Consider the following 20,421-nt stretch of genomic DNA (forward strand, 5'->3'; position numbering starts at 1 on the left):
TTAGCCTTTGATTTGCCACAAGAAAAGGGACAGTTTCCATTAAAACAAAAAAATATATGCCTCGAAAAACTAAGTACACACAGTGATAGACGAAATGTCTCATAAACCTAATTCCATAGTAATCATTTGATTAAGGGCCTATAGATGGTAATTTATTCCATGAATTTGTGTAAAAAACGCAAACGTAAACGCAAACGCTTTTATACAAATAATGAAGAAAAATGAGCCAGAATCAAGAAAAGGGGCTATTAATGTATAATTTCCAAAAAATACCTAAAAAATACAGTACCACATGTTTTAAAAATACCTGAAATTCTTTGGCCATTAATTCCGAAATTTTTGGAATTTCTAGGATCGCTTAGGAACACTGATTTGATGCCTACGTGCACAGTTTGAAATGCATGTACTAGTAATAAAATGAGAATAATAAAAGTGGCACCGAAATTCTTGTATTCCTTTTGTTGCCGCATAATTGAAGAAAATTTAGCCAGAGAAATCATATTCTCATTTAAACAAGAGCCCAGCCGTACTTACATTTTCTAATTGTGTTAGTCGCTATTAAGTTGCAAATGGTATTCTCTTAAAAAAATAATTCCTGCTGAGTAATAACAATTAATGCATGCTATAGGAGCTTTAAATCTGAAACTGAAGTGTCATTGGAGTTCTTGGTTTGATTGATTCTATTGGTAGGCAACAGGTAGAAGGTCAGGACGTTCCATCACTTAAGGAAAAGAATAAGGAGATATATGCCTCTCCCATGATTCAGTAGGATAAATTCGAGAGTGGGGAAAGAGGTCAGAATAAATTCATCCCCTTCATCCACGGCCGACGTTTTCGCATTTAGGCTTGGATATTTTTTCTTCTCTTCAAAATTTGAACAGGAACACTCACTCAGACGGAGAACTTGTTTTTACCATTGAATTGATTAATAATGTGACCGGGGATAATGCGAATTTCGCGTCACTGGGGAAATGAAGTGATAGAGGACGAAAGGTGAAGACTAAAATATGGGGTGGTGAACTGGAAGGGCGAGAGATGGTTATTACAAAGTGAAAGAGACGTCACGCGATAGAAACACAAGCCTCGACTGCGGACACTCAGGAAAATTAATGCAGTAGCTATTCCCTAAGTGCCGTAACATGTAAGTACCATTATCATTTTCAATTCTTCGTGATCTGCATTTCGAGATGCGTCTCTCTAAGTGATAGACGTGCACGTCAATTAAACTCTCGAGCCGCTTTTTTATAGGGGTGTTTTCCCATAAACTATTATCATCAATGTTGAGGGACCTCCATGAAAATCTGGGTTTTACAGACTAACTGGAAATCGCCACTCTTTTAGCTATAGTTTTACATGACGATATATCAATGCTTTATCCCATGCATTGCAGCTCATAGCTTTGAATTACTGAATACTTATAATTGTGTTTAATTTAATATTTAGGGATTTTAAATAGAAGAAGGGACTAGTCCCAATCTTTCCTCGATAACAAGCGATAAAAAAATAAAGATTTAAAGCAAAAGTCCATTGGTCCAAAGTAAAAACTCAACCCTTAACATAGTAAATTAGAACTTCTTTGTTAGAACATCATTTGTATTGGTCATTGGATCATTATGATGGTAAGAACGATAAAAAACGGTACATATCGCCCATATGATACTACATAACACCCAGTGAAACGCAAGCCATTTGTTTGAGGAAGTTATACATGTACAAAATGTAGGCGATTGGATAATATGCCATTCTTTTCTATTCGGGCTTGAATTATTTACAATTCACCTTTTAGTTGCTTGAAGAATAAGTATGAAGATGGTATAGTGTTAAAAGATCGTGATATGAGGGAAAAAGAGGGGCTTGAATGGCACTTAATTATGAAGTAATAATCTCCTAATGAATATCACATAATTGGGCATCAACTTGCGCTCATTAAATGTTCAAGTGTATATTCAGTGGATGGATCAAAAATGATCAATAATTCAAAATAATGATGAATTGACGCCCTCTTGCCAATAAAAAACAAATAAAACTGCAATTTTTTAACGTGATTTAGTGTTTCATATCTGTTGATAAGGAAGGGTCAAATTTAGAATTCAGACTAGGTAGGTTCGACGGAGAAAACTGAACAGAATTACAAGAAAAGTCTCTGAAGGGATGAGATTGTAAAAGTGAGTACTATTTTCGTCATTAATATAAAATAGTTGAAACGCAAACAATTATATCCGTGTGTACTTAGAGTGATAGATAACTAGAGAATATGATAAAATGATGATCGACTAGGAGATAGACAAAAATTAGGCATTCTCGACCCCCAGCATGTATAAGAGGAACGAGATATTAAAAAGTGCATAGACTTCATTGAATTCAATAATTGCTGGAAGATGAAAAAAGACGCAGAGAAGACAAAAATGTAATGACAATGAAAGCGGTGTACGAGTGGTCCTCTTATATGGTGGAGTAGAGAATCTTGACTGTGTTTTCACGTTTAGTCCGTTCCAAATAACTCAAGGTGGTAATAAAAACGAGATACAACAAAATTCATTGAATCGTCTTCTTCTTTGTCAACGGACTTCGATTCCCTGGGGCTCTTATGAAATCACTAGAATCCTTTTATTTACAGAAATCAATGCAAGCAATTTCTATGTGGAATATTCAGCGGATACGTATTCCAATACCTCGACAACAATGCGGGCAACCCCCAGCTCCCTCCATTGCCACGCCCACCCCCAGTGAATTAGAACCACAGAGAAAGAAGAAATGAATGGCTATGCCTCAAATTACCGAAACTACAAAAATATAATAGTATATGCTGATGATATTTTTTATACAAATGCATGTGTTGGCACGTGGCAATGCTGATAAAGTAAATATTTGCAAAATAGATGACACCAAATCCACTAACATAAAACATAATCAATAAATTCCCAAATTTTCAGAAGCGCAGCAACCTTCGGCGGATGTCTATGTGCACATATATAAAACATATATATAACACATATGCATGCATGTATGCGTGTGAATGTATAAAGTCTCATGGGTTAAGATGGCGTAAAGCACTAAAAACATAAAAAAGGACACTCAAGGTATTATTTTTAGAATACTCGTCAAAAAAGGTGTTTATACCACCGAAATATTCAAAAAGTTAACTCGTGACTGTTTCTTTCTAGTTTTTAATTTTATTTTTACCCCTGTCTTATTCCTTTTCCTCACACTGCTTATCCCGAATTTATTTCCGCTACATACAGTATAGAGTATTTAAAGTATAAAATAAAAGTAATACATAGTATTCTCAGGCTTGCCTTTTTGAACTGGGTATGCTATACAACATGATTACTAAATTGTGGTCCGAGCACAAAACCAGACAGGAAAAATATACGGTTTGAACACTCCTTCCTAAAATCTCTTTTAAAACAAAATACATATGTGTGTGTATATATATATATATATATATATATATATATATATATATATATATATATGATATTATATATATATATATATATGATATTATATATATGATATATAATATATATATATATACATCTATCGCTCCGACATAAATATATATATATATATATATATATATATATATATATACACACACACACAGTTGTAAATGTGTATATAATGCGTATTCACGCACACGTTTCCACTAAACCACGAGCGACCTACCTTTAAATCGCACTTTATGTAGCGGCCAAGGGTGGGACGAGGTGGAATTACAAATGACGAGAGATAGGAGCTGTCGCCGCGCGATGGAGCAAATATAGATTACAATATTTGTTCACAAATTCCGATATTTCTCGGGGAGGTCAAGGCATTGATAGTTGAGGGTGTTGGTAAGAGAGATAAGAGGTATGGCAGGGAACGTGGTTTTAATCAATCCGAATTGGATCCCCAGATAACCTCTGGAAGGGACATGTATAGGCAAAAAATACGTATGCAAGCGATTGTTGCATGGCAATCATTTTTAGATTTTCATTAGTCTTGATATCGCCAGTAGTTATGAATTTGAAGGCACCAATATTTTAGATAACAAATCCCTTCAACCTTTTTCAACGGTGTCAAATTAATAGGTGATAAAAAAATCTTTCCACCTCCCAGCTCGACTGAATAGTGGTAATTCGCATTGTACTTGGTTTATTAAATTCCTAAGAAACTATTAATGAATGTAATATTTTGGCGCAAACTCTTATTAATTATTGAATTAAGTATATTATTCGTCAATTCTGGCATTTTACCTAAGATTAGTTTAACCAATTATTGTTTTTTATTTCTCTAATTCCTGCAACATGAAAGCGATACACGTAATAGTTAAAGAAATTTCACTAACATTCACAACAGTCTATGTCTTCAAAATTAATTATAAGGTTGTATTCCCAGAAGATGTAATATATTTTAAAATAAAATTATAATATTATAAGAGGAAAAATAAGAGACCAGTATTCAAGACTCCTCACCGGTATATTTCTAATCATGCAAGAATTTCCTGCCTGCTACCTGGCACTGAAAGCATTCATTAAAAAAAAATTACTTTCACTAGTGAAATTGTGATAATTTTAGCTTTTATTATAAACTTATCGTCCCACACTATATATTCCTTTTATTTGATAAATTTGGGAAATTCCGGAATCGAATGCGACCTGGTTAAGAGCTTTCGATTCCAGAGGTCCTTAATGGTAAGCATGAAAGCTTCTTTGACAGCACTTATGGTGGTGTTCTTTGAGGGAGAGATACACGTTTGGTAAAAGTAAACAGTCTGCTGTACCGCAGTTCAATCGCTAGCTGCATTTTCAGCATAAAAAAAACAAGAATTTAATTCAACTTGCCGGCTCCATAGCACTGTGGTGTTTTTATACTATTAATCGGAAACAACGTAAAAGGCCAAGAATTTATAATTTTCTAAGAGTAACTTCAGCTCATTGGTGTCAAATAAATATTCTTTCATGAATAAAGCTCGCAGCTATGTCAAGCAGACGGTACTCTAACACTTAAATGCATTTAATAAGCAGTAATGCCATGGTTATTAAGGTTTATAATCACCACATATAAAATAGTAATTCAAAAGTGAGGAATTCAATTGAATACAACAGAATTTGTATTTTCTGTTGACTAAGGCATGAGCCAACCATGGATATTATAACTTCCGCCCATCTGAGTCCCAATATCTTCACGTAATGGCAAAATCTGGGATTTAAAGACGCTGCAATCCAATAAAAATACTAAGTATCAAAGCAATGTCACCGACGAGGAACATCTCCTAACATAACGCTGAATCAACTGTTCAGCCTCCCTCCTCCGTAATGCCTGGCCTCGGTACATAGACGAACAGCCTGCGTTGCATTCAGTCCTCGCTGGGATTTGAGTGGCCATGCGTTTTCCCCCGCGCCCAGTGAAGAGGGATGGACGGCGAGCGCGGCCCACATTTCGTCTCCGTCTCATTTGGATCTCGGCTCGAAACGGAAATGTATCCCCACCCGATAAGGCGCTCTGCACTCAGGGCGAGGAGGGGGGAATTGGGAGTAGGCGGACGTCCGCAACCGCGTCTCCCTTTTCTTTGCGGGTGCACTTGAGCTTGTCCCATCATGCAGTATTCACTCCAGGGGACAGGATACTACGGAGGCGATATTCCAGAATGGATACCGTCCATAGCGATGAATCTTCTCGAGCACGAATTTCTCGGCCCATGCACCGAAGTGCGGCACAAGTTGTACGTAGCTCCCGGGCGTACCGTTGTCCACTAATTTTTATGCTTACGCCAGGCAATTCAAGCACGTTTGCGGAAGAGATTTAAGACGCCGCTACAAACGTGTGGCGAGAAAGGATGAATGTTAAATCAACCGAGATCGTCTCTCTGACGGTGAGACGCGCAATCGCAACCATATTTCCGGAACTTTTGAGTCCAAATTTTTTATCCTCCTCCACATTCCATTCCCTTATATCTGGAAGGAGAAATTTTGGAATATTTTCTATATTAACTGAAGATATTCTTACTATTATAAACTGCAGTTATAATGTAAAATTTTTACTCTAATGTTTGTTTGTGGAATGTTAAATAAATTTTACATGCTCTGCTAAACCAATTTTAACAGGTCTCGCGAAACGTGCACCAATTGCGGGCAATGACTCCTTTCATCCCTTGCAAAAAGATGATGTATCAAGTGTTTAAAATCAAAATTAATCTCAATTTAATTCAAATATTTTAGTTTTCATAGTTAGGTAAAATTATTTCAATCTAAATAAATAGGTTGAATTTATTCAATCCTATTTATGGTATGATAAGCTGAATTTACTGCGAGCAAGCTATAAAATAGCAGTCACATTCCAAGAAAAAATTGCTAATTTCTATTCTTCTCCACACAACCGACTGCTCTATCATTGAGCATGGCATCAGATTCATTTGGATATAGAAAATTTGAGTGCAATATACAACAGCTTGAAATGTCAAAATGGTTCACTTTCTCTAATGTTAAGTGAATACGACGTAAGACTTATACACTGCAGCAGAACTGTCAATGAGTAGTAGTTGTAGTATTTAGGGTAGGCAACCGATAGCTTAGGTCATTTGCGCCATAGGGGATGGACAGGAAAGGATGAAGGGTGGAGAGAAACCCGGCGTCGGCATTAGCCTGCTCTTTACGAAAGGCGCCAAGGGGTCCGCAGCTTAACGTCACGTACTCACTCAAAGTGCCCTCCACAAAGCACCTCAAGTAGGGATCAAGACACCTCTGAAAAATATTCAACACCGCCGGGATTTGAACCCTGGCCTTCTGGGTGGGAAGTCAGAACGGTTGCCCCCGCACCATCTCGATAGCCCTGTCAATCAGTAATTTACTTTCATTATTAATATTATATATATATATATATATATATAATCATATATATATGTATACCCATATATACATATGTATACACAATGTATATATTTATAAGGCATTTTGCTGGTCAAGGTAATCCCTTTTTCGCTGGCCAGACGCTTTCCCCTCTATCAGTTTTCATCATCGCTATTCCAATCAAAACGCTTTGCATGCATGTTTCTACCTCTTTTGGATTCCTCTAAAAAAACCCACCTCCTCCATCATTCCAAGCATTTACTTTTTTGAATTCTTTTATGTTCTTTTTCACCTTTTAAATCCTTCTCCACAGACATATATCAAAAGCTTCCGATCTTAATCTGTCAACTTACTTCAAGGACCGATTACAGCGTCGTACAAAACCACGCTCCATATTTAAGTATTGTCGAACCTTTCTTGAAAGATTTCAATAAATGTCACTATCATCCACTCATCTCTTTTGTTGAAGTCTCCTTGCCTAAAGCAACTTTTCTTCTATAGATATTCACAAATAACTTTTATCATTTTCCTTCTAATCATTGCCGAGGGGTAAACTTTTAAGCCTACTCTGGTTTCCGAACTTCTTTATTGAAATTATATCAACTATCCTACTTTTTTAGAATAAAACTATAACCACTGTTTTGTTAAGATATATTCTCATTAAATTCCTATTGCAATGATTTTTCAATGAGCACGGCCATGCTTGCAAACCCCTTGGCTCACTTGCAAACGAAACTTGATCTTCGGCAAAACTGATTGATTTTGGACGTTCTCCAACTACTTTCATTCCTAAATACAGTTCCTCTCACGTCTCTTTGACCATTTACTCCACAAATATATTGAAAAGCACTGGTAATAATGGATGCCCCTTTTCTTCATATTGACCATGCTGAATCTCCATCCGCCACCCGTTTGATGAATCTGAGATATTAGAAGGTCGCGGATATGCCGTCCAACCCCAATATCAACTTCTAGTTACTGCAACACGGGCACCAATTCTACTTCATTCCTTCTACGGAACAACTCATTGGAATACACATTTCAAACAATTATAAAATGATTCGACCCAATTCACTTTTCGACACAAACCCCTTTTAGAAACCTGTGGCATCAAAAAATATATCTTGATTTGATACTACATATACTATATTCCTTCAAGTTTGTCATCTCCTTACTATGAAGGTCTCACACGAGCCTCTCCTCTTTCTGAACCCAAATTGAACACCACCAATGCAATACCTTGCTTTACTCTCCAACCGCTTTTTGATAATCCCGAGAACCATTTTGGTTGCCTGCGAAATCAAACTTATTTTTCTGGATTCCTTATATATGGCTTCCTTTCCCTTCCTTCCTTTTTTGGATGGGAACTATGACTGATCTGACAAATTGTTCTGGTCAAGTTCCTCCATCATAAATGCAAATAATTAATAAATTCCATTAATAAAACCCATAAAATCTAATTCTCGTATGTTCTCCTTAACCTTTAAATAATTCTGCGGGAATGTTGTTTACCCCTATGGCCTTGTTAGATTTTAATTCCCATAATGTCCTTTCTACCTCGCCATCGAGTAAGTATTCTCTCTTAAGTAAGGAGGGGTGTTCTCTCTATGCCCATACTTGCTCGTCAAATGCCTTAGCACTGTCTTCCCTTTATTACTTCCTCCCATCTTGCTTGAAACTCTCGCGGTTCAATTAATAGCTGTACTGAGTTTCTTCGATTTTATTGCATAAAATCTCCCTTCTTATTTTCAAATAGATATTTTACCTTCATAAATGCACAATCACTTTGCTCTTCCTCCTTTGTACTTTTTTCTAGCTAACTGTATTTTTATACTCTTCCATTTACTTCTCTCGTCTAATTCAGTAATAATTTTATTTGTAGTTTATAGTTTTCTCGTTCTTTTAGTATTTACTTTTCCTAGAGCCATGTTTGCGGCTTTTGGGATCCCTTTTTGATAAAATCTCCTTTTTTTCAATAATACTTATCTCCCTTTTCTGATCCATAGTTTCTACACATATTTCTAATGCTTTTTACTTACCATTCCGATTAAGTAGTATACATTTTATTTCCTCCACCAATTTTCCTGTTACAAAAGAGGATCTATTTGAGCCTGTCATAACACGCCAGTTGTACTTTATAGCCATCTTAGTACGGATGTGGATTTCCAATGCATTGTGCAAATTATTCACGCGGTCCCAAAATCTGAGCCCAATCATAATATAGTCTACCAGATACATTAGTGAACACCTCAACCTTTCCATATTGTCCTAAGCCTATTTTTGTATCTAATACAGGTGTTTAAAGTCATGAAAAGCTGCCTTCTGTAGAAATTGACTTATATTTCCCGAGATCAATGCCTTTTCTTCAACTTCGGTCTACCTTCGTCAATCATCGCAATTTATTCTCCCATCAATACATATATCTCCTTTCAATATCAAACGAAATTATTTTCTGCAATTGATCGAGCAACCTAATGACTTCTTCCTCCCTATAAATACTTGGTGGTATGTAGAACTGAACAAATACCAAGTTCATAATGTTTACAATTACTTCCATATGTTTATTACGGCTATTTCTGCCATTTTGTTCAATATTATGGCCAATCCTCTTTGGTACTCAACCAAATATCCCTAAAATTCTAAGTTACCATTCTATCTAGCTTAGTTCTCATATGTGCTGCCGCTGTCTCTTTCTCTTTGCAAGGATTTCGTGAGAGTTTGTCCAAGGAAGAGTTTTCTCTCCTTCTGTCGATGCACGCAACATGGCCCATCGGTCCGAATGAAATAGCTGCTACCAGCACTTACACTTTGATCTATGTTCATCCTATCAGCATGGGATAAATAATTAAGGTGATTTCCGATTACCTTCAAAGTGTTTCAAACGTGACACCGCCACCCCACGTGGCACCGCCACCCCACTGGCCTCAGGCGCGTTTGCGGCGCCCTCCCTAAGGAAGAGACGCTGCGCGGAATACCTTTCCTCCGGCTCATACCCTTCCAGCTTTCAGGCGTGAGGACACTACCAGGAGCCGATATCACTCTTTCCAGCAGCATAATTCTAGAAGACATAATTCTGTCTCAGGTCTGTTCAAAACCTTCCCGAATTCGATTAATTTTGAAATAATACTTCCCCAATGAATTATTGGTCAGGGTTCCCTTCAAAGTCGTCTCCACCCCAACGTATGCACTTATTCCAACAGTATTTCCACTTTCTGAAACAGTTCTGGAACGATTTTTCCGAATACTGATAAACTTCGCCGACGAATTTTTCTCTATCTATGGAATGAAGGCAAATCTGTTGCCTTTGAACGGGCTTTTTAGTATGGGAAACAGGATAAATTCACATTGGAAAAGGTCTGGTAAGTGGGTTGGCTGAAAAAGCACAGCGGTTTTGCTTTTGGCTAAAGACCTAAGAGTTATGAGAGACGAAGGGATCGGTGCATCGCGTCGTCTTGGTGACAAAACAAATCGCCGCTTCTCCAAATCTCGGGCTGTTTTCGCCTGATTCTATTTCTTGGGCGTTTTTTATAACCCCCAGGAAGTACTCCATGTTGGCTGTCTGGTCTTTGCGTAGGTATTCGTGATGCATAATCCACTTTGCATTGAAGAAAACGGTCAAAATCACCTCGAAATTCGAGTAAACTTGTTGAACTTTCGTTGGGCGGGGAGATGTTTCAATAATCCATTGTGAAGTTTGCACTTTTGCTTCGATGTTTTATAATTAAACCCAAAACTCATCGCCTGTAATGATGCTGGAGAAAAAAGTTTCATCCTCTTCAGCCTTGACAGACTTAAACTTGGTGTTGTATCTGTTCTACAGTCATCAGACGAGGCACAAAATTGGCAGCGACTCGATGCATCATCATCTTTTAGTCAGGATTGCATAGAACGCGCCAATCGAGATGCCACACTATTTTTCAAGCTCTCTGACAGACAAATGTCAATTTGTACGAGTGGATTCGTTCACTTTCTCAATGTGGGGGTCATTAGTCGCCATTCATGGTCTTCCGGAACGTTAGTCGTCTTCCACTGATAACCTCTCCTTTTTGAACCAGATAAACCAGTCAAAACTCGTAGTACGTTACATAGCATCCTCACCATAAGCCTTGATAATCAAATCAAAAGTTTTCGTGAAGGATTTGCAGAGTTTCAAGTAGAATTTCATGAAATTCTGCTACATCACACATACGGCCGTAACTACTCAACAAAAAAATAAAAGAACAAAGTGGTTTATTGGGGGTTTTCCGCAAATCCAATGCATCCAAGCAGGTTAAAAAAGTATCCAAATTGAGGCGGGCTATTCAATAGTTTCAGAAGCTCTTGAGCAGACCTCGTAGATATAAGGAAAAGTGATAAGAACCACCGAAATGGTATGGAAGGTAGAATCGAGCAGGTAACGAGTACATAAACGTTTCCTCCGCCAGGACTTGAACCGCAGATCTTTAGACTTGCCATACCAATGCTCTAACCACTTGAGTAATAGAGTAAACGTAAATTACACTGACATCTGAGTGGGATTTTCGCAACCAAGTAGACCGAATCCACCTTCCCCAGTATTCCTGTGTCTTCTAATATGTATATTCCTATCTCCTTTCCGGTCATTTTTTTTCATCCATCTTTAAATATAATCATCGTGTTTCATCGTTTTGACTGTTTATTTATTAAATTCTACTCTTCCAATGCTTAGGCAATAAACATTTTCCATTTTTCAGGAGTAATTAATAAAACCTTTTCAGCATTAGATAAAAATAAATGTGAACACAATTTTTCATATATAAAAGCTTTGGTTTGGTACGCACCAATTTTCTTTAAGTATAACCAGGATCTGTCCATTTTATAAGTTAGTAATGAATATATTCCACGATGAATAATTATAAATTAACAGATCTATTTGTAGACATGGATTTTTCAACAAACATTGATTTGAAATTTATGTTCCTCAAGTGATCCGAAAATTATAGCTTGCTCACGATAAACTGCTAGCAGCTCAAGCAGAGAACACAAATAGCTCCCCACTCCCATACCACTCAAATCTGGTAAACAACCCAATAACCAATGAGATATGCTCCTGGGGTTCATTAATTTTCTGTCCGCCAATCATAATTGATTACCGTCCAATTCGTACCGATGTATAAATTTTCCGGAGTAATTAAATGCCGTTCATGTCAGGCATCACGATTACCAAAAGCTCTGAAAGAGTGGTCACTCCGCCGCGGCGACTGTTAAATCAGCATTAAATGACTCCAAAGTAATCAGATTGGGAAACATTGGTCCCTTCTCGTGTAAAACGATTCACCGACAGATAACTGCAGGGCGATCAAACACAGGAGAACGACTCACCCCCGCACCAGGCTCATTAGGAAGGCATTCGATCGACCACCGACATCGCAGAGATCACCAGAGCGCCTACATCGAGACGCAATAATGCTAAAGAGAACGTGTATATGAAGAGAGAGTGGACGGAGGAGGGTTCAAGGATAAGGGGGACACCTAAGGGTGGGGTGGCAGCAACAGCAGCGTCTTATATCCAATCGGCTTCTCATCCCACTCCTATCTGGCTGATCCTCCATAATCCCCAACGGGCCCTTTAATACAGAATCGAAAAATAGAGGAGCAGAGAGAACGAAAACAGGAGAGGACCGTCTATCTAAACTTAAGCCGTCGTCTTAAGGAGGGTCGGTGATTTCCTCTGCTGGTACACCTTCATTCCGCCCGTGATAACCGGTCGCCCTCGCATAAAGATGGATGCGGCATTTTAGGGGTCGGCATTTAACGAGAGTCCATGGATTACGATCGCACTCGACTCTGCTTGATCCGAGGAACTGCTTAAGGTGCGATGCCGAGAACGGTCACCTAAATAGACCATCCAAACTGCCCTGGTCCGGATTCAATTTACGGCCACCTGAGAGCGTCGAACCCAGGTCGTCACTGCTGAATGTCATTTTTAGCTCTAAGGTGACCCGAGCTCCATAGTGCCGTTTTCAACAATTGAATTCGATCACGCGCATGACATCAGGTCAGAGGCGAATAGGTTTATATATATATATATATATATATATATATATATATATATATATATATATATATATATATATAAACATACATACATACATATATATATATATATATATATATATATATATGTATATAAACATACATACATACATATATATATATACTGTATATATATATATATATACACACATATATATATATACATATATATATATATATTTAACTTACTTCTTACTTGAAGGCCTGGGAGAAGGCGGAAAGCTAAAACAATTTAACGTGTGAGTGACCTTTTAAGTGTTAATATTTTATTTTAGTTCTATTGTGCCGTCCTAATTATATATATATACATATATATATATATATATATATATATATATATATATATATATATATATATATATATATATATATATATACATATATATATACATATATATATATATATATATATATATATATATATATATATTTATATTTATATTTATATATATATATATTTATAGTTATATATATATATACATATATATACATATATATATATATATATATATATATACATATTATATATATATATATATATATATATATATATATATATATATATATATATATATATATTTATATTTATATTTATATTTATATTTATATTTATATATATATATATTTATACCGAGCCGATTTATACCGATAAATATATATATATTTATAACCACCGAGCCTCATGCAAAAACTCTTCCTTCATTGACATGCTCCCTATCCCCAAACACGCCTCCGAACACAACACTCCCTTTGATAAATGCTATAGTGTATCAATCATAGCATCCCTCCCACCCTCTGATCCTCCTCTGAAACTGAAAACACTAGAGCAATCCTTCATCTGGCTTTTGGAGTCCTGGAACTGGCCAGGAATCAATATTAGGCACTAATTACCCTGTTCTAATTATATTTTCATCCCCCTTCCACCCCCATCACCTTCTACATTTTCCCCACCCTTCTAACGCTGCCCCTCCAAACCCGTCCCTTCGGAATTCCCTCCCCACCTTCCCCTTCCATCCATCGCTCCAGCCCTCGTATTCCCTTCAGTTCTGTCCCTCTCCTCCTTGATAAAGGTGGCAACGACCACCGAAAATTCGAAAAATAGTGAGTCTCTTTTTTTGTGTGTTTCTGTGTTTTTGTCTGTGTCCACTAGTGCTAAGTGTTATACATTATTATTCACGTCCGTGAGTCTTTCAAAAAGTGTTATATATATTTATAGTTATATATATATATATATATATATATATATATATATATATATATATATATATATATATATGCATACATGTATATATATTTATATGTGTATGATTAAATTAATTGAAAATATTTCTCAAAATGATTGCTAGATGACTAATGCTACTAATATTCATTTTCCAAAATTTTTATTTGTTTTAATTTATTTGTTTTTACAGTCAGTTCTTAAGTGCCCAGTTTATCAGTCCTGTTCCATCTTAGGCTGAGAAACCATACCGTTGTAAACCCTGCCATAATGAGAACTGATTTTTCTATATCCTACAAATATTGAGAAAAGTAAATTGGAAACATTTTTCAGTATTTAATACCATCTCTTATGTAATTGTGAATGGCGGTATCAAATCCTATATTTTTTACCCAATGGTTGCATGAATTCCTTAGCTCATTTCTTTTTCCTAGCAGTTCTATGGACCATCTCTGCTCTTTCTGTATTTTCTAAGGTATTTTGAATAATTCTTGTATCACTGACTTCTATCTTTCATTGATAGTTGGGGTATTTTATAATTTGCATAAAGTTTACTGAGGGGAAATCTCTTAAGATTTTTTCAAAAAATATAATGAAGCAATGCTAAATGGGCTTAACCGACAGGAATTTGGCAACATATACGATTAACTTAGGCTTTTGATAAACCATTTTAGAGTACCATGAATTCCTTCTGACAAATTTAGATTGATATCTGTATGACTTAGCAGTTAAAGCCAATAGCTGACAAAGAAATTTTCACTAGCCGTTCTCAGATTAGCCTATTCATTCCGCTCTATGAATGGCATTTCAGCAAAGTTTAGTGCCTCTGGAAGTGCTGCACAAGTTTTAATTCTGTATCCATTTCTGTGTCTCTTGCACATAATGCCTTTCCTTAATTTGTTAACTCTGGTAATTTTTTGCTTTAAGATGAAATTGATTCAATTGTTCCTGGTTCCTTATTTCTTTCTGGTGAAAAAAGAGCGATTTTCCGTCAAAATAATATATTCGATTATTCACCGAGACCCAATCCACCACATATATTATAACGTTTTGTGCTTCGCTCTATCTTGAAATCTTATTTACTTTTTCCATATACTTATCTCAAACTCAGCCTTGACATGAAGGCTAGAGCGTTGGACTACAGACCGGAGGGCCCAGATTCCATTCCCGAGCACACCTCTAGGCACCATCAGTTTCATCCAAGCTGTGCGATTTTTCGGTGATCAGAATTTTCTAGGAAGCCATGGGCCATAGGGGAGATAGACTTGATGCATAACATTCACTTGCCGTTACGCTTAGTACTTGTTAAGGTGTCCTCACCGATCTTCCGGTTGAAAAATATGGTTAGTCCTTGGTAAATTGTACTCGAGAAAATCTTATTAAAACACTGAGCATGTGTGTAGCAATTAAATATTATTTAACACTAATATTTACTCGTATTACCAAATCGAAAATAGAATCGATCATGAAGAACACTCCAATCGTAACTGGGAGGAATTGTTTCACTGTGAAAGGAAACTGAACTCTAATTCTAAATTTACAAACCAGTGTATGTGAAATAACGAAATTGTCTCCTTCCCCAAATCAATAATGTTTGACATCTTTAAGAATAATCCTATAGGAAGGTAAATTGGCTTTTAGAGTAATTAAAAGTTACCAGCCTGTTTCATCAGAGCTATTTCTTAAACTAAACCCTACTTTGTATTCAAAAGGAATGTTCAACGCATTGTAAATCAAACACTCCATTTCAGTTTAAATATCCTCAAAACTAAATCTAGACAGGAAATTTAACTTTTTATTCTTCTTCCCGAGCGAAACCGAAAGCGTCGAGAGGTTAGATATCGACCTGAAGAAGGATTTCTCCTTCGAGCATGAAGCAGAATGGGTCTCTTTTGAGGGTTGGCGAAAAGGGAGGATGGGGAGAGGAGTGACTCGGGAGGGGGGTGGAGGGAAATTTGAGGGTGGATCAGTTTGAACGTCCATATAACCTGAGAAGCATACCCTCCGTCTCATCTCCAAGTGCTAAACCCTTACCTCCGCCCCTCTGTCACCCTTCGCCGCAAGGCCACGTCACTTCGTCTTTATATAGAGAACGGGGACGAGGCACTTTTGCGAAGCAGTGGGTGTTCTTTTCCCCTCCTTGGCGTTATACCTTACGCCGAAAGATAGCCTTGCTCTTTACAATATCCCCATCAACTTCTCAACCCTTCTTCTCTCTTCCTTCGCACCCTCTCACTCTATTTCCTCGTTCACCGAAAGCAGGCCTTAAAGGTCTTTGAAAACGCAATGCAAACGACAATTCTGAATTCCAATTCCCCGACTTTCATCCTCGAGCCAATTCCCACTTCTCTCACCACGATTTTCATTCTGACGCAATAAAATAAAAACTTTGCTAATATACCCAATTTTATACTGTTGCAAAATGCTTCATGCTTTTTAAAAATGCATAATAAACCAACACTATGTATATTTCAAAATTATATTTAAAAGCTTCAATAAGGATATTTTTCTAATGCAATTAACAATGACGAAGGATAATTAACATGGATCTCAACTGCACTAAACCACTCATGAGAAAAATTTAAGGATAGTTTAGGATTCTCTGAAGACTACCAGAAATTATTTCCTACCCCCCAGACATACATCGACAGACTTAGAGGATTTTCTTCACCGTTTCTGGAGTCGTACCTTATTTGGTCGACCATTTCGATACACGTCTTGACAGCTCGTTCGGCCTCGTTTAAACTCTGTTACCCAATAGTTTATCATTGTAAACAAAAGAGCAGACTCACTCAGAGTAGAATCCAGTTACCCTATTATATTGGTTAGGCGGAGGCCTTTTAAATAAAAGTATTGTATCACATAACGATGACCATTTTTCTCCGTTTTCACAAATTCACTGAAAACATTCACTATTGATGGCTGTCAAACAAATGCTAAACCACATAGCGTCTCCGAACTTGAAACATATTCTTTATAAATGGCATAATTTCTAATGAAGTGATATTTTTTTAACAACTACCACTATATCTAGGTCAGGCGGGTACTTCTGGGATTTCCCATGTATTCCATTCCCTGGTATCTCCTGAACTGTTATTTGGATTAATGTGAATTAATCTCTGCAGATAGTGTTGACCAAATTTTTTATCAATTAGAAGAAGGTTTATGCCTTTAGAAACATTTTTTATCGTTCCCGTTCTTTCTCGCTGTATCCTTTAAAATATCCTCGTCAGTTTCTTCGCAGCATGAAAGAATGAAATCTTATTTTTAACAATTTTTCGTTTATGTTGAAATGACAAATAAACAGCCCAGCACGGTTGGCCGTCGTACGGCATTATCAGATATAATTTAATGAGGTTCACAGAATAGATTAGATTAGTTTTGTTGGAACTTCTGGAAAAATAAACTCTTAGCATAAACATCTTTGACGCGGATGAATCAATGGCCATTCAATAAAAAGTGGCTAAGAGATGAGAAAATTGGGGCAGAGAAAAATACGTTCAGGTTTGGATTGAGAAGTATAGCGGCCTCAGGCGGATATGGGATTTGCTAAAGTGGTTTTGTTGCAGAAGGAACTCAACCGTGGAGTCCTTGAGGCTTGACGCATTTCGCTTTAGCTCTCCGATACTCTTGCGTTAGTTATTTTGTGAATTTAAAAATTTTATTACCTAAGCCTATGTACTCACACTTTTTTTAATTATGTAAGAAGTTTATTTCGCGATGAAAATTCTTCATTCTCTTGAAAATCTGAGGGAAGAGACTTCATAATGCATGATAAAAGTTTTTTTTCAGAGCCTTGCCACAATCAATACTATTCTACTTTTTGTTTTTCCTTAGACACTTTGTTAAATGCTCAACGGTGCTTTCGTCTGGCCATTTGTAAAAATGCAATGAATTAAATTCTGAAGCTCAAATGGAAAGGCATCCAGATTAAAATTTAGGAGACACCATTATTTTTAAATACATTAAAATCGTTTCCAGATTAGTTGTCTAGACAGGAAAAGATAGCCATATGTATGTATCCGTGATAAATGAAAGATAAGAAAGAATAATATTGGGTTCATCAGACAAATTTATTCGCCATAAAAATCTCCAAATATTAAAATGCAAGTATTCTATTTATCCACCTCTTTTTCAATTGCAGTACACCAATTCTTGATGATGATGTCGACTGTTTGACGAAATCGGTTGCTTCTACCTAATTTCAGTGGAACATACAATGTTTAATTTCACAATTTCCCTATTTTTGGGTTAAATCTCAATACGTAATGCCGAACCTACGAGATGCAACTGTCGACAATCAGTCGGCAGTATTAGAGAATTTCAAAACAACAAATTTTCCATAAAATTTGATATATGAATATAAAAATGCACCTTTTAGTGCAATGATTCATTTAGACTTCTCCGACCACCTGTAACTTCATCAACCTTTACTTCCACGCTCACAAAACGAAAACATTTCACGGATATCTTTCGGAAAATCTTATCCATAATCTAAAAACCGAAATATTTTACTGACGGTGGTGCATTCCAAGGTTTTCACGGGAAAAGGAATCTCCAATTTTCTACATTTCCCCAACGTCTCCCTCGTTTTTATGCTATCTAGCTGGCATTTAATTCCTATTACCCAAGTAAATATATCTTTCAGGATTTTCTCATCCAGAATCAGAATCTTGTTTTAACATGGATTTTTTCATAACCGCATATTGTTACATATGCCTCTTACGAATCAGTCCAATTCAAATAAATGTAACGGGGACACATAAAAGAAATTGCTCGCTTAAAGAAGGATTCAACAGTCGTCGTTTTGTCCTGTCCAATTCATTCGTATGATTGTGTGTTTAAATGTTTTATTTGATATTTATTATGAAATTGTAATCGTTGAATGAAGAAAAATGATTTATAAGTTAATTCTCTTCTCTAAAATAAAAAATGATACAAAAGCCGACGGAAGATAAACTTTTTTTAGCTCATATTTATATCTGAAGTATCATTTAAACCAATTTTATTTTAAATTCCCGCTGTATACTTTAGAATTTAGTGCAAAGTAAAACACAAATATGTGTTTTACTTTGCACCAATGCACCTTTGCGGATGGTAATGCGATTGATCCATTATTTCTCAATACCGAAAAATTTCTTCTTTTCTATGCTTCTGTAATGCAACTAGAGCGCAGGTAGACGGACCTCTGAGCTTAAAAATTCACATAAATATGGAAACCTCAGCTGCCATTCTTACTACGTTAGATTTTAGATTAGAAAGATTAGAAAGATTTGATTTAGAGATTAGAAAGGTTGTTTCCTTAATCCACAACATTTGGAGCACAAAAACAGAAATACGTTAAATAAAATCCTCAAAAATTTGACGGTAAAGCGAATTAGGTGGTTATAGTGAGTTACAAATATTGTAAAACGAATTGTAAGAAAACACATCTTCTCATAGATTACGATTCGTTACGTTATATACATATATATATATATATATATATATATTTCTTTATTTATATGCATCCCTATATATATATATATATATATATATATATATATATATATATATATATAATACCACATACTTAACTAATACTACGGAAATGGCGTTCCAATTAAACCTAAGAGGACAATTTATGCACGCGAATTTTAAAAATATAATTGTAAACTCAATTGGACGTTAAATTGCTCAAACTCAAAATTAATAGTTGACAGCTGCAATTATTCTGTTTTAAATAACCGTTTTGATCGTTTTCTGGTCTGGACATTACCAATATTATATAAGATTATTTTTACCTCCAAAAAAATTAATTTCTACAGTAGATAGTATAAAATTCTAATAACATCATTTCCTTAATAACGATCAAAATAAACCGATACAACAATCATAAATATGTTCTACCTTCGGATAGCGCCCTTCAGGCTTGTAAACCGATATTTTCAACGTGGCACACCTGATTCCATCCAATTGCATCGCATCCACGGTGACAAAAAATATATGCATAGATGATCCTTTGGGGCAAAACTGTCGAAATACCAGAATTAAATTACGTGAATATATAAAAGTATTAACTTTTAGGAATGCTTTAAATAAAAAAGAGACGATGCACGGAATGCTTTTTTCGACGTAAACACATATCCCGGATGTTTCCGCCTTCCGGCCACTAGAAAAGGAAGCAAATAAACCCTTCCAGTTTATCGCAGCCGATGCACAATAACGACCGTCTTTCATACCACGAAACAGGTGTCTTAAAAGAGCCTTCTGAGCGTTCCTTGGCAGAAAAGCATAAAAGAACAATGGCATAGAGGACTGGTAGAGAAAGAATGAAAG

Source organism: Hetaerina americana, unplaced genomic scaffold (genome assembly GCF_022747635.1).
Source record: "Hetaerina americana unplaced genomic scaffold, ioHetAmer1.1.p SCAF_43, whole genome shotgun sequence".
NCBI classification, from domain to species: domain Eukaryota; kingdom Metazoa; phylum Arthropoda; class Insecta; order Odonata; family Calopterygidae; genus Hetaerina; species Hetaerina americana.